Genomic DNA, 13,028 nt, shown 5'->3' with positions numbered 1-13,028 from the left:
GTCTGAAAAGCTACATAATTGTGTTGTTGCACAAAAATAGGATAGACTATTGATAGTGTGACAAGTCCATAAATGGTTAGAATGTTAGACTCCAACCACAGCTGATGTCGCCTTTCACAATGTGTGTGCAATTACACAGGGCTTATAGAGAAAAAAAGGGACTGCATCAAAGAATGGTTACATTGGAGAGGATCAAGGCAGGCCCAATGCTTGGAGTGAGTCCATATTCCTCACAGCCTTTGTCAGTAGTGAAAAGAGTTAAAGCACTTTCATGCAACTCAGCATGTACTCTCTCTGTCTAAATTTGATCCACAAAAGTAGGGCAGGATTTATATGGCAGAATACACAAAGACCTGGTGATAGATTCACAGTGAAGAATTCAATGGATAAAGATAAATGCTGCTGATGTCAATTCAACAGACAAAGCTATTACAGCTTAGGCAGGGAATTATGCCAGTGACATTATTGGTTAACAAAAAGCTGAAAACAGCTGTTTTTTGTAGTCTAAAGGTGCAATCAGTGTTAGTGTGACAACGTCAAGTAAAATATCATTTTACATTTCTGTGTTTGGATTCCAAAATATTTACAATGGCACAATATGTACATGTTCAGATTGTCGTATGAATGTACTGAATGTGCCTTTCATACAAAACACATGCTAGGTCGAAGCACCCTTGAGAGAATTGAGTCCTGGTGGAGAAGCCTGGTCACTCAGCATCTACTAGTATGAGTCACCACATTAGGATGTACAGAACAGAGAGAGCGGGTGATGTTTGGTGTAATTATGGTAATGCTGCATGACTCAAGTACCCCTAATAGATGGGCACTAAGAGTTCTCTGTGTTCCATACACAGATGATCATTCTGCCATGCCAAACACGTTCCTGCTGAATCAACTGTCATTATGAGCAAACACGTGTCTAGGACAGGAGCGTCCTGACTGCGGAGTACAGTCAATCTAAGAGAGGCAGATTTCAACTTTAGTTACTGCTCCTGTGTTTCAGCCACTAGCCCCAGTGCTGAGTGCTGATCAGTGTGTGTGTGTGTGTGTGTGTGTGTGTGTGTGTGTGTGTGTGTGTGGGAGAGCTGACACTATAACCCGGCTCTTCCTTGGCCCCCACTGGAAAGTCTGGCTCCAGGAAGAGAGAGCACATGTAATGGAGTCATCCTCCTCCTCATCTGTTCCCACAGTCAGAGCTCCTAGTCTCGACCCCAACCAGCCTCTCTGGGGTCTACCCTGTAACCGTTCACTGGGTTAATCAACAACTCAGCTTGCCAAAGTTTCAGACATATTACAAACATGCAGCTTCCAAATTGAAGTATTGTCACAGTAAACATGCTAAAGATGTTGCACTCAGGATAACACCATATTTGCATATGTTGTGTTTGGCTCTACAATTGTCTAGCATGGTTTATTGAAGTGTAGAAATATCATCTGTATCTCAATCCCACCACACAGAGTAGCCTGAGAAACCAACATGAAGTGAAAGGGTTAACAACACATTCCTTTACACAACTTGTTTTCCTCTCTGTCTCGCAATAATCCATGTAATGGGTAATCACGGTTCTCTCTCTCTCTCTCTCTCTCTCTCTCTCTCTCTCTCTCTCTCTCTCTCTCTCTCTCTCACCACCCTAGAGAGAGAATCTACCTCTGTTTAACCCTTCCACTACCTTGATCACACGATTCTTCCACGTCCTTCAAAGTCCTATAGATAGACTCAGAGGAGAGGAGGGGGATGGAACGAATGAGCCTGTCCGACATCTATATGCGGTGCGTGGAGAAAACAGGTACATCATTCGCACCTCTTTAAGTGGTCAATGCTCAATTTGCAGATGAAATGGAGTGATTTAGTTCCCGTGGAGAGAGTGAGGGAATTGGAAGGCACAGTGCTTTGAATTCAGAGGGGGGGGAAGCAGACGTGAGGAGAGAGGTAGCAGAGAATGGATGCTTTCCATTATATAGAATGTTCAAGGACATTACAGTTCTAAACTGCTGAAGCCATGTCGTAGTACTACAATATGTGAAACAGAAGAGTGGATCGCTGAGCTAAGATTGTATTACTATCTCATATAGGAACACAATATATTGTATTACCAACGTTTAAGGCACCTTGAGGTTTGTGTTGTGGAGATTGAATTCTGGACTTGATTTGATTCTATTTTCAGCACTGTAATTGTTTTCTCCCACTTGCTACAGTGGGGGCCGTTTCCTTCGGATGCTCATTTCTGTCTCTGTGCTGTTGTTCACGTCTTTCATCAAATCAAACTTTGACAAAAGGCAAAAAATAAAACAAGTGTAGACTTTACCGTGAAGTGCTTACTTATAAGCCCTTAACCAACAGTGCTGTTCAAGAAGAGTTAAGAAAATATTTACCAAGTAGACTGAAATAAAAAGTAATAATAAAAAGTAACACAATAAGAATAACAATAACGAGGCAATAACGATGTACAATACTCTGATTGTGCCCTATCCTTGCTCGTCCGGCAGTTTTGTGGGCCTTTCATGACGATGTGTAGTTACACTAGCTGCCATCTCTTCATTAATTTGCTTATTTATATACTGTATATAAAGTGTATATACACTACCGGTCAAACATTTTAGAACACCTACTCATTCAAGGGTTTTTCTTTATTTTTACAATTTTCTACATTGTAGAATAATAGAGAAGACATCAAAACTATGAAATAACCCGTATGGAATGATGTAGTAACCAAAAAAAAAAAGTGTTAAGTGTCAAAATATATTTTATATTTGAATTTCTTCAAATAACCACACTTTGCCTTGATGACAGTTTTGCAAACTCTTGGCATTCTCTCCACCAGCTTCACCTGGAATGCTTTTCCAACAGTCTTGAAGGAGTTCCCACATATGCTGAGCACTTGTTGGCTGTTTTTCCTTCACTCTGCGGTCCGACTTATCCCAAACCATCTCAATTTGGTTGAGGTCGGGGGATTGTGGAGGCCAGGTCATCTGATGCAGCACTCCATCCCTCTCCTTCTTGGTAAAATAGCCCTTACACAGCCTGGAGGTGTGTTGGGTCATTGTCCTGTTGAAAAACAAATGATAGTCCCACTAAGCCCGAACTCGATGGGATGGCGTATCACTGCAGAATGTTGTGGTAGCCATGCTGGTTAAGTGCGCCTTGAATTCTAAATAAATCACAGACAGTGTCACCAGAAAAGCACCCCCACACCATCACTCCTCCTCCATGCTTTACGTTGGGAAATACACATGCGGAGTTCCACAAATTTCCACAGGTCTAATGTCCATTGCTCATGTTTCTTGGCCCAAGCAAGTCTCTTCTTATTAGTGTCCTTTAGTAGTGGTTTCTTTGCAGCAATTTAACCATGAAGGTCTGATTCACGCAGTCTCCTCTGAACAGTTGATGTTGAGATGTGTCTGTTACTTGAACTCGGAAGCATTTATTTGGGCTGCAATTTCTGAGTCTGGTAAAGCTAATGAACTTATCCTCTGCAGCAGAGGTAACTCTGGGTCTTCCTTTCCTGTGGCGGTCCTCATGAGAGCCAGTTTCATCGTAGCGCTTGATGGTTTTTGTGACTGCACTTGAAGAAACTTTGACATTTCTTTACATTTTCCGTATTGACTAACCGTCTTGTCTTAAAGTAATGATGGATTCTCTTTGCTTATTTGAGCTGTTCTTGCCATAAATATGGATTTGGTCTTTACCAAATAGACCTATCTTCAGTATCCCCCCTACCTTGTCACAGCACAAAGGATTGGCTCAAATGCATTAAGAAGGAAATAAATTCCATAAATTAACTTTTTTAAGAAGGCACACTTGTTAATTGAAATGCATTCCAGATGACTATCTCATGAAGCTGGTTGAGAGAATGCCAAGAGTGTGCAAAGCTGTCATCAAGGCAAAAGGTGGCTGCTTTGAAGAATCTCAAATATAAGATTTGTTTAACTCTTTTTTTTTTGGTTACTACATGATTCCATATGTGTTATTTCATAGTTTTGATGTCTGCACTATTATTCTACAAATTGTAAAAAATAAAGAAAACCACTTTTAATGAGTAGGTGTTCTAAAACTTTTTGACCGGCAGTGTATATATCAAAATATATACTGTATATATAAAGGATGTCTCTTGTCTCCAAAATTCCTATGGAATCCTTTACCCATGTGTGTTTGAAGTGAACAACAGAGTGAGTGTCAACTCTGTCAGTCTGAAGTTAATTCAGTCAGAATTAGATTATTCTCTAATTGAGGAGTTCCATGTTCCACCTGACAGGGAATGGAATTGACCCCAACTTTGGTGGAGAGGCTACTACCATCCTTCCTGGGTATGGTTGTGGTGCTGGGAGATGGTCCACTTGATCATAAAGTCCATTCGTTTAGATACGTATTTCTCAATATCAAAGATGGTAGTCTATTCTGGAGAGTGTGTTTCTGACTGTCCTATGTCACGCTTCCGTGTTATTTCATGTTCATCCACCAGCTTATCTCAACTCAAGCTGTAAGCTCAACAGAGCAGCGATATTAAATCACAATCTCCCAATTACTTTGCTGTGAAACTAATGAAACTTATCCTTTTGAGGGACAAATGAGTGTTTGTTTTTTCTGTGGTTCTGAGTGGCTACTCTTCTGTCTGAAGCTATACTACTGGCATGGTGACTGACCTTCAGTGCCAAACACCCCCGCCGAGGCCTGGCTGGCAGAGAGAGAAAGTGTTTATAGAGGGATCTATGTGTCACTCGATACTGTCTCTCTCTCTCTCGCCTTCTACCCCCTCCCAATACTGAGAGAGAGAGAGACATTAGAAGTCTCTTTCTCCATCTCTCCGTTTCCAATACCGAGACGCAGATGAAAAATCTCTCACTCTCTCCCTGTCTCTCATCTCCCCTTCTGTCTCTCAAAACCACAGAGACACACAGACGTGATCTCTGACTCAGACTGTAAATCAGTAGAAGCCATTTATAATCTCGGTCTCTGACAGTCGATATATTGCATTCATTTGAGGTTGGCAGCTACTATCAGTCCGCCTGGCACTCTGACACCAGCCGGTTGGAAGACACAGCAGGGCTTCTTGGCCACTTACATACTCTGAGAAGGCCCTCAGCCCTGTGTTATTACACAATCACCATTTCCTCACATCACTAGTGAGCTAGGAGGAGAAGGAGGAGCCTGTTGTCAGTTTCCGATAATAAGCAGTTAGTAGGTTCAAGCCTAGGAACAGTGTTGGGGAACCGACTCTGAAAACACAGTTTATCAAGCTACCAATTACTTCACACTGGAAGAAGTTAAGCTCCCCCAAAGCTACCCTTAAGAAGAATATACAAAACTACTTCCGGATTTTTTTTTTTATATCTAAATCTGAAACTTCATAGACTACAAATTGCAAGAAAACAGATCGCTCTTCAGTCAGAATGTGTAATTTAGCCTATTAAACACAAAAACTATATTTAAATTGAGAATTAGGCGGGTCTGCTGCCGAAAAAGAAAGGAAATTCTTGCCAACTTAATCATTTTTTAAAATATTATTTTAGCAAAAAAAAGTTGTGTGCTGTTCCATTAATTAGCTACACCGCTACATGGCAAAATAAAGTTAAACTACTAAAACACTACCAAGACTTTAGTCCAACTACCACCAAGCTACTGTAAAATGTACTTCAATTACTAGTTAAACTACATGTAGTACATACCAACACTGTATAGGAATAATAATAATTCCCCTAACTTCCTTTTGTTCATAGAATCCAAACTATGATATCAATCTGCAACACAGACAGGGTTACATGCAGAGTACTCTACAGTCTATCACCAACCCTTTATCCACTCCCCCTCCCCATCTCCTCTCTCACCCCCTCCCTCCCTGCCTGAGATTCTGGGAATAACCACTCTACTTCCTGGAGGTCACATCAAAGCCATCTAATCAGATCTATTATTCTCATGTTGATCTTCACCCCCTGGACATGCAGAGGAATCACAGGAAAACACAGACCACACTGTGACGCATCTACCCAGAGTAAACACAACATGTCATCTGGATCTTTTTGTCTTTGTGCCAGTTGTCTATTCCTGCCTGGGTAATCGGCGCGAACGCTTTTTGATGTGAGTTTTGTCTTCCGTCTCTCATAAATATCCTTATTATGACCAAGAAGCAGACTGTAATCAATCAATTTACATTCTCCCATCATCACCGCTCTGAAGTACAAAGAGAAGGATGTGGAGACACAAACAGGTTGTTTCCCTATATAAGATTGCCAGGCTGTTCTCCTACAGAGAAGACGTTGGTTCAATATTGAGAAATGAATATCTCTGTCCTCCAAACAAGGTGGCAGGTGTTTGGCAGGAAATCAGTTCCTACTGTGTCTCCATTGGAGCATCCGTTCACTCCTTTTACACATATTTACTAGTCTCTCTAGAGACATACAGGTTGCCTCCCTCAATATTCCAATGTTCTGGCCATTGCCTAGCTCACAATGCTCCGAAGGTCTGGGATATCTGAGACTACATATTTACCAGTCCCTTAAACCCTTCCTCATCCAGCTTGCTCTGTACATTCAGACTCTGTATAGCTCTTATCTACGGCAGAATACAGGTGACTATCAGAGCATACAGTAAGTTATTGTAAAGTAGAACTTACTTCTGCTTTGCTCTGCCCATACACTGTAGGTTAACAAACCCATTGAGATATAGTAATAAGGCCATAGTCCATTTTGTGAGGATCAATGCACCCAGAGGGTTCGTGACTGAGCTAACGTCTCAGGGTAGCCTAGTTTCCTTTTCGGCTCCTACTGTAATTTGAATGCTTCCTGTTTATTCCAGATGCTCAGTCAGTCACACAGCCTGACTCAGTTCATTCCTACTGAACCTCCTCTCCTCTTTCACAGTCCCACCAGCTGTCACTTCCTGTCTTGTCACAGAGACGGGGACTAACTGCAATCTGTCCCTGCATATCTGTGCGTACTGCTCTGTACAGTTTGTATGGTGGAATAAACATCATATTAAAACAGGAAGAAAAATAATCCGCAGCCAATTTTCTTTGTTAATCTCCAGTTTGTAAATCTATGCTGCAGAAGCGAAAGACAAAGGATTAGACTTTGTCGTCCTTATGTGTGTGTTGGGAAGATAGGCTTACATGTTTGAGGAAAGGAGTTGTTCTGTTTGACATCCTTGTCTTCTGTTAGCAAAGAGGATTTAATCAATTTGAGTGTTGCATAGTAAGTAAACCATGACTTGCTGTGATGTTTGTGTGTCAGCAGCATGCAAGACAGACAGTACTGTGTATAGAGGGCAATGTGTGTGTGTGTGTGTATGAATTACATTTTTGAATGAATGAATTACAATGAATGAATGAATGACAATGAATTCATGGATTACAATGAATGAATGCATGAAGGAATGACAAATTGCCAGTTGGCAACCCATCCCTTATGGGATTAATTGACATAAAAAAAACATTACAATAATTCAATGTTTTTTGTGATAATTCTTCTTCTGGTGTTCTCTGCAGTGCATTTTTGAATAGAAATGATTTGTATATAATGTATGTGCACACGCTCATGCACGCGTGACTGCGTATTTGCTTCACCTGACGATACAATTCCATTTCAGAAATGTACAGGGAGACTACTTTCTACTCATGTATATTCTGAGTTGCAGCACACAGGGGCGGCAGTAGTAGCCCCACCTCAGTCAGCAGACTGAGCATCGAATATGTTTGACTGAATGAAATGCCCCATTAGAGTTGGCGGAGGGTGTGTGTTTGAGAGAGAAGACTGGTGTCTTACTACTTACTGTTACTTAAAATGTATCCACCTGATGAAACGCCACATTTTAGTCTTTGTTGTCAACATGATCTAATCATTGGACCGATTTATTAGTCGCCATCCAGTCTTGCAGCTTTCTTTTTATTTGACAGGTGGATAAAGAAACAATACTCCCCCTTTTTATTCACAGGAGCTTTTTTTTCCTGGAATTTGTGTGCTGACAGACAATAATATATCACTTACAAGCGCTCTCTGAGAGACAGCGGGAGATGAGAAGGCATTATCATAGTAGCAGGGTTTAAAATAAATCTGGAGAAGTAGTGCAAAAGTAGGCTAGCGCACACACACAAGTAGAACACAGCTCCCACCCACTAAACTAATGGGCCCAGAAAGCTTTCAGACTGCGATGGAGAGAGAAACTTCTCTTCCGCAGCCCTTGTTGTGGGTGAGAGACAGCTGGAGAGTACTGGGCACCATGCTAAGCTCAGTTCTGACCCATTTGGAGGAGGATGGCTGGGCGCCCTGGAGGGACAGATGAATACGGGTCACAGGTAATTGGCAGAGTAGATTCTACTCAGTAGACTGGAGAGCTGAAGGGTGTAATTTTCAGCCTCCCAAAGCAAAGAGGATATGGAAGGATGGCTAGGACTGAGCCGCTGCAAGGTTATTCAAAGATGGGAGATTTTGTGTTCTGTTCCTCACATTCCTGCCTGATGTGAGAGAGAGAGAGAGAGAGCGAGAGAGAGAGAGAGGAAAGCTTAAAGAAGATGAAAGAGGAGAGAGAGAATGCTGCAGAGAGCAGAGCTACATGAAAATATGAAAATTGTTGGAGGGGGTAGATGAGGGATGATGACAGCTTACTACATGACACATTGGCATGGTACACCCTCCTGAGTGAGGAATGGGCTCTGGATTCGGCCCACCAGCCAAACAGAAGGCTTATACATTTGATTACCATCCTTCAGAATCATGATGAAGGGTGGAAAGATTTTTCATATCTGAATGATACACGATGGGAAAGTGTGACCACTTCCACTTAGACTTGCTCTTCAAGCGCAAAACGCACAAAAATAAAAACTAGTGCTGTCAACAATTCAAAATGTAATCGAGTTAATCGCAGGATTTGCTGAGATTAATCATGATTAATCGCATATTCAGAATTTGCTCAAATTGAACTGTAATTTAAAAAGGGACAATCCGTAGTTTCTACATCCATTTTAAGAATGATAAATGAATGATATGGACCCATTGACTCATATCAATGCCTCATGAGCTTAGTTCAACTGTTGTAGCCCATCAGAACCCAAAATATAAGCTTATTTTTACTCCAATGTTTCTAAACAAGTACATTTAAACAAACACTGTATAGCCTCAAAACATGCTTATGGATGGTCAGTACTTGACTCCATAGCTCTGTCTATAATTTGGTAGTGGTTACATTTCTCCAGGCTTTACAAGAATATTGAAGTCTTGATTCTGTCCAAAGTAACAGTAAGCAAAATCTGGTAAATTGATAAAGCATACTTTCTATAATCGCAATGTCAACTTGTTTAGACAGATACATTGTTGTATTTACAGATACATTGTAAATACATTGTTGTATTTAGCTGTATAGATGATGTATTTTGACGTTGTCAGTGCATTTTGAGAGCTTTCAGACAAGGGAAATTATTAATGAGAAGAAAAGTGCACAAAAATGATAAAAAGTTAACTCGAGTTAACTGATTAACTCTGACAGCACTAATAAAAATACAATCAAGAATCTTCATAAATGGCATCCAGTAGAAATAAATTCATCTACCGATATGAATAGAATTTTATATTAACAGTCAAAAGTTTGGACACACTTACTCATTCAAGATTTGTTCATTATTTGTAAAATTTTCTAGACAAGACATGAAATAACACGTATGGAATCATGTAGTAACCACAAAAGTGTTAAACAAATCAAAATATATTTTATATTTGAGATTCTTCAAAGTAGCCACCCTTTGCACAATCTTGGCATTCTCTGAACGAGTTTCCCCTGGAATGCTGTTCCAACAGTCTGGAAGGAGTTCCCCACATATGCTGAGCATTTGTTGGCTGCTTTTCCTTCACTCTGTGGGGCAACTCATCCCAAACCATCTTAATTGGGTTGTGGTCGGTGATTGTGGAGGCCAGGTCATCTGATGCAGCACTCCATCACTCTCCTTCTTGGTCAAATAGCCCTTACACAGCCTGGAGGTGTGTTTTGGGTCATTGCCCTGTTGAAATACAAATGATAGTCCCACTAAGTGCGAACCAGATGGGATGGCATATCACTGCAGAATGCTGTGGTAGCCATGCTGGTTAAGTGTGCCTTGAATTCTAAATAAATCACTGACAGTGTCACCAGCAAAGCACCATCACACCTCCTCCTCCATGCTTCACGGTGGGAACCATACATGCAGAGATCATCCATTCACCTATTCTGCTTCTCCTCAGTCCAATGGCTAGTCGGAGTGAGCCAATCAAGACCTAGAGACGACTCTTCGCTGTCTTTTCGCCAAACCCACCACCTGGAGCCAGCAACTCGTGTGGGTTGAATACGCACGCAACACGCTCCCCTGCTCTGCCACCGGGCTCTCGCATATCGAGTGTTCCCTGGGTTATCAGCCCCCGCTCTTCCCGGAGCATAAGGAAGAGGACGGCATACCCAAGGCCCAGATGTTTGTCCGCCGCTGTCTCGTCGTAACTGGAAGAGGGCCAAGTTGGCTCTTCTCAAGACTACCTCCAGGTATCGGCGAGAAGTGGACCGCCACCGGACCCCGGCTACCCGGTATCGTCTCAGGCATAGGGTATGGTTGTCCATCCGAGATCTGCCCCTCCGGCCCCATCCCACTTATCATGTGTCAAGGATTAAACCTATGTCTCACAGCCCTTTGGGGGGCAGGACACATAATTTTAATGGTAGGTTTATTTGAACAGTGAGAGACAGAATAACAACAAAAAAATCCAGAAAAACGCATGTCAAAAATGTTATAAAATGATTTGCATTTTAATGAGGGAAATAAGTATTTGACCCCTCTGCAAAACATGACTTAGTACTTGGTGGCAAAACCCTTGTTGGCAATCACAGAGGTCAGACGTTTCTTGTAGTTGGCCACCGGGTTTGCACACATCTCAGGAGGGATTTTGTCCCACTCCTCTTTGCAGATCTTCTCCAAGTCATTAAGGTTTCGAGGCTGATGTCTGGCAACTCGAACCTTCAGCTCCCTCCACAGATTTTCTATGGGATTAAGGTCTGGAGACTGGCTAGGCCACTCCAGGACCTAAATGTGCTTCTTCTTGAGCCACTCCTTTGTTGCCTTGGCCGTGTGTTTTGGGTCATTGTCATGCTGGAATACCCATCCACGACACATTTTCAATGCCCTGGCTGAGGGAAGGAGGTTCTCACCCAAGATTTGACGGTACATGGCCCCGTCCTTCATCCCTTTGATGCGGTGAAGTTGTCCTGTCCCCTTAGTAAAAACACCACCAAAGAATAATGTTTCCACCTCCATGTTTGACGGTGGGGATGGTGTTCTTGGGGTCATAGGCAGCATTCCTCCTCCTCCAAACACGGCAAGTTGAGTTGATGCCAAAGAGATCCATTTGGGTCTCATCTGACCACAACACTTTCATCCAGTTGTCCTCTGAATCATTCAGATGTTCATTGGCAAACTTCAGACGGGCATGTATATGTGCTTTCTTGAGCAGGGGGACCTTGCGGGCGCTGTAGGATTTCAGTCCTTCACGGCGTAGTGTGTTACCAATTGTTTACTTGGTGACTATGGTCCCAGCTGCCTTGAGATCATTGACAAGATCCTCCCGTGTAGTTCTGGGCTGATTCCTCACCATTCTCATGATCATTGCAACTCCACGAGGTGAGATCTTGCATGGAGCCCCAGGCCGAGGGAGATTGACAGTTCTTTTGTGTTTCTTTCATTTGCGAATAATCGCACCAAAAACAGAAACAGCATGGCTGAGATAGACAAGGGAAGCCAAACAACAGCTGTGGATGTTTCCTCTGTGCCTCAGATAACTGAGCTGATTCATAAAACCACATCTGAGAGAGGGGGAGATAGGGCCAGGTTCCTGCCTTATATCCAATCATTCTCTCTACTATTATTCTGACATTTCACATTCTTAAAATAAAGTGGTGATCCTAACTGACCTAAAACAGGGAATTTCTACTGGGATTAAATGTCAGGAATTGTGAAAAACTGAGTTTAAATGTATTTGGCTAAGGTGTATGTAAACTTCCGACTTCAACTGTATGTATGGGTAAAGTGACTATGCATAGATTAGCAGCAGCATACAAATAAATAAAAGTGACATCAATAAGGGATCATAGCTTTCACCTGGATTTACCTGGTCAGTCTATGTCAGCGAAAGAGCAGGTGTTCTTAATGTTTTGTATACTCGGTATATAATGGTAATTTATTTATTTAACTAGGCAAGTCAGTTAAGAACACATTCTTAGTTTTGATGACGGCCTAGGAACTGTGGGTTAACTGTCTTGTTCAGGGGCAGAACGGCAGATTTTTATCTTGTCAGCTCAGGGATTCAAACTTGCAACCTTTCGGTTACGCTCTAACCACTAGGCTACCTAGTGGTTAGAGCAGGTAAAGAGAATATAGCAAAGAGAAATAATAGTGACCAATAGCAGGATCAATAGATAAATGCTAATGGTAAACGCAATCAATAGTCAATAGACAGCAGTGTAATGGAGAAATAAATCTAATAATTGGAGTAATGATTTTAGCAGCAGCGCAGGTTGTGTCTGACTGGGTAGAGACCTGTGGATAGGCATAGAGTCAGTGTGGATAGTCTGTGGGAGAGAGAGAGCAGTAGTTGTTAGCCATTTAACAGTCTTATGGCCAGAGGATAGAAGCGGTTTAGTTGGTCTGAGCCTTGATGCATGGCAATAATAAAGTAGCAAATATGCATCGGAGCTCTTAAGACGGCAGCCATACATTACAGTGCCATCTTGTATCTTGAATGTAGCGTGTCAAAGTGATCCTGACTGAACTGTCTCTGAGCCAGTCATCTCATCTCCAAGTTCTATATTTTGTGAACTGGGCGGCTGCTCTCTCCTCGCCTACAAGCTGCTTGGCGAACACAAGTGTGCAGACTGTGCTTAGTTCCAAAGTGAATAGCATCTTTTTTCTCTCTTACCTCAACAAAGCTCCCTCATCCTTTCAAATCCCACATTGAAATTCCGTGCTCTGAAATTTGGATGAGACATATTCTAGTGAGGCATTTCTTATTCAACTGATCCACATGGGGAT

At 42.0% G+C, this 13,028-nt stretch overlaps 1 protein-coding gene across 1 annotated transcript in view; it reads left to right on the top strand.

Moving 5' to 3' along the window:
- Positions 1-1,646: 1,646 nt before the first annotated feature.
- LOC106574443 (beta-galactoside alpha-2,6-sialyltransferase 2) overlaps positions 1,647-13,028 on the top strand; it is a 48,851-nt gene continuing 37,469 nt past the window's right edge. The window contains exon 1 of the mRNA XM_045697630.1: positions 1,647-1,787. The gene's annotated coding sequence lies outside the window, so the exon portion shown is untranslated. The remainder of the gene's footprint in view (positions 1,788-13,028) is intronic.

This window comes from Salmo salar, chromosome ssa16, assembly GCF_905237065.1.
Source record: "Salmo salar chromosome ssa16, Ssal_v3.1, whole genome shotgun sequence".
Classification (NCBI taxonomy): domain Eukaryota; kingdom Metazoa; phylum Chordata; class Actinopteri; order Salmoniformes; family Salmonidae; genus Salmo; species Salmo salar.
The sequence above is the reverse complement of the archived record's forward strand: the minus strand, read 5'-3'. Positions and strand labels throughout refer to the sequence as shown.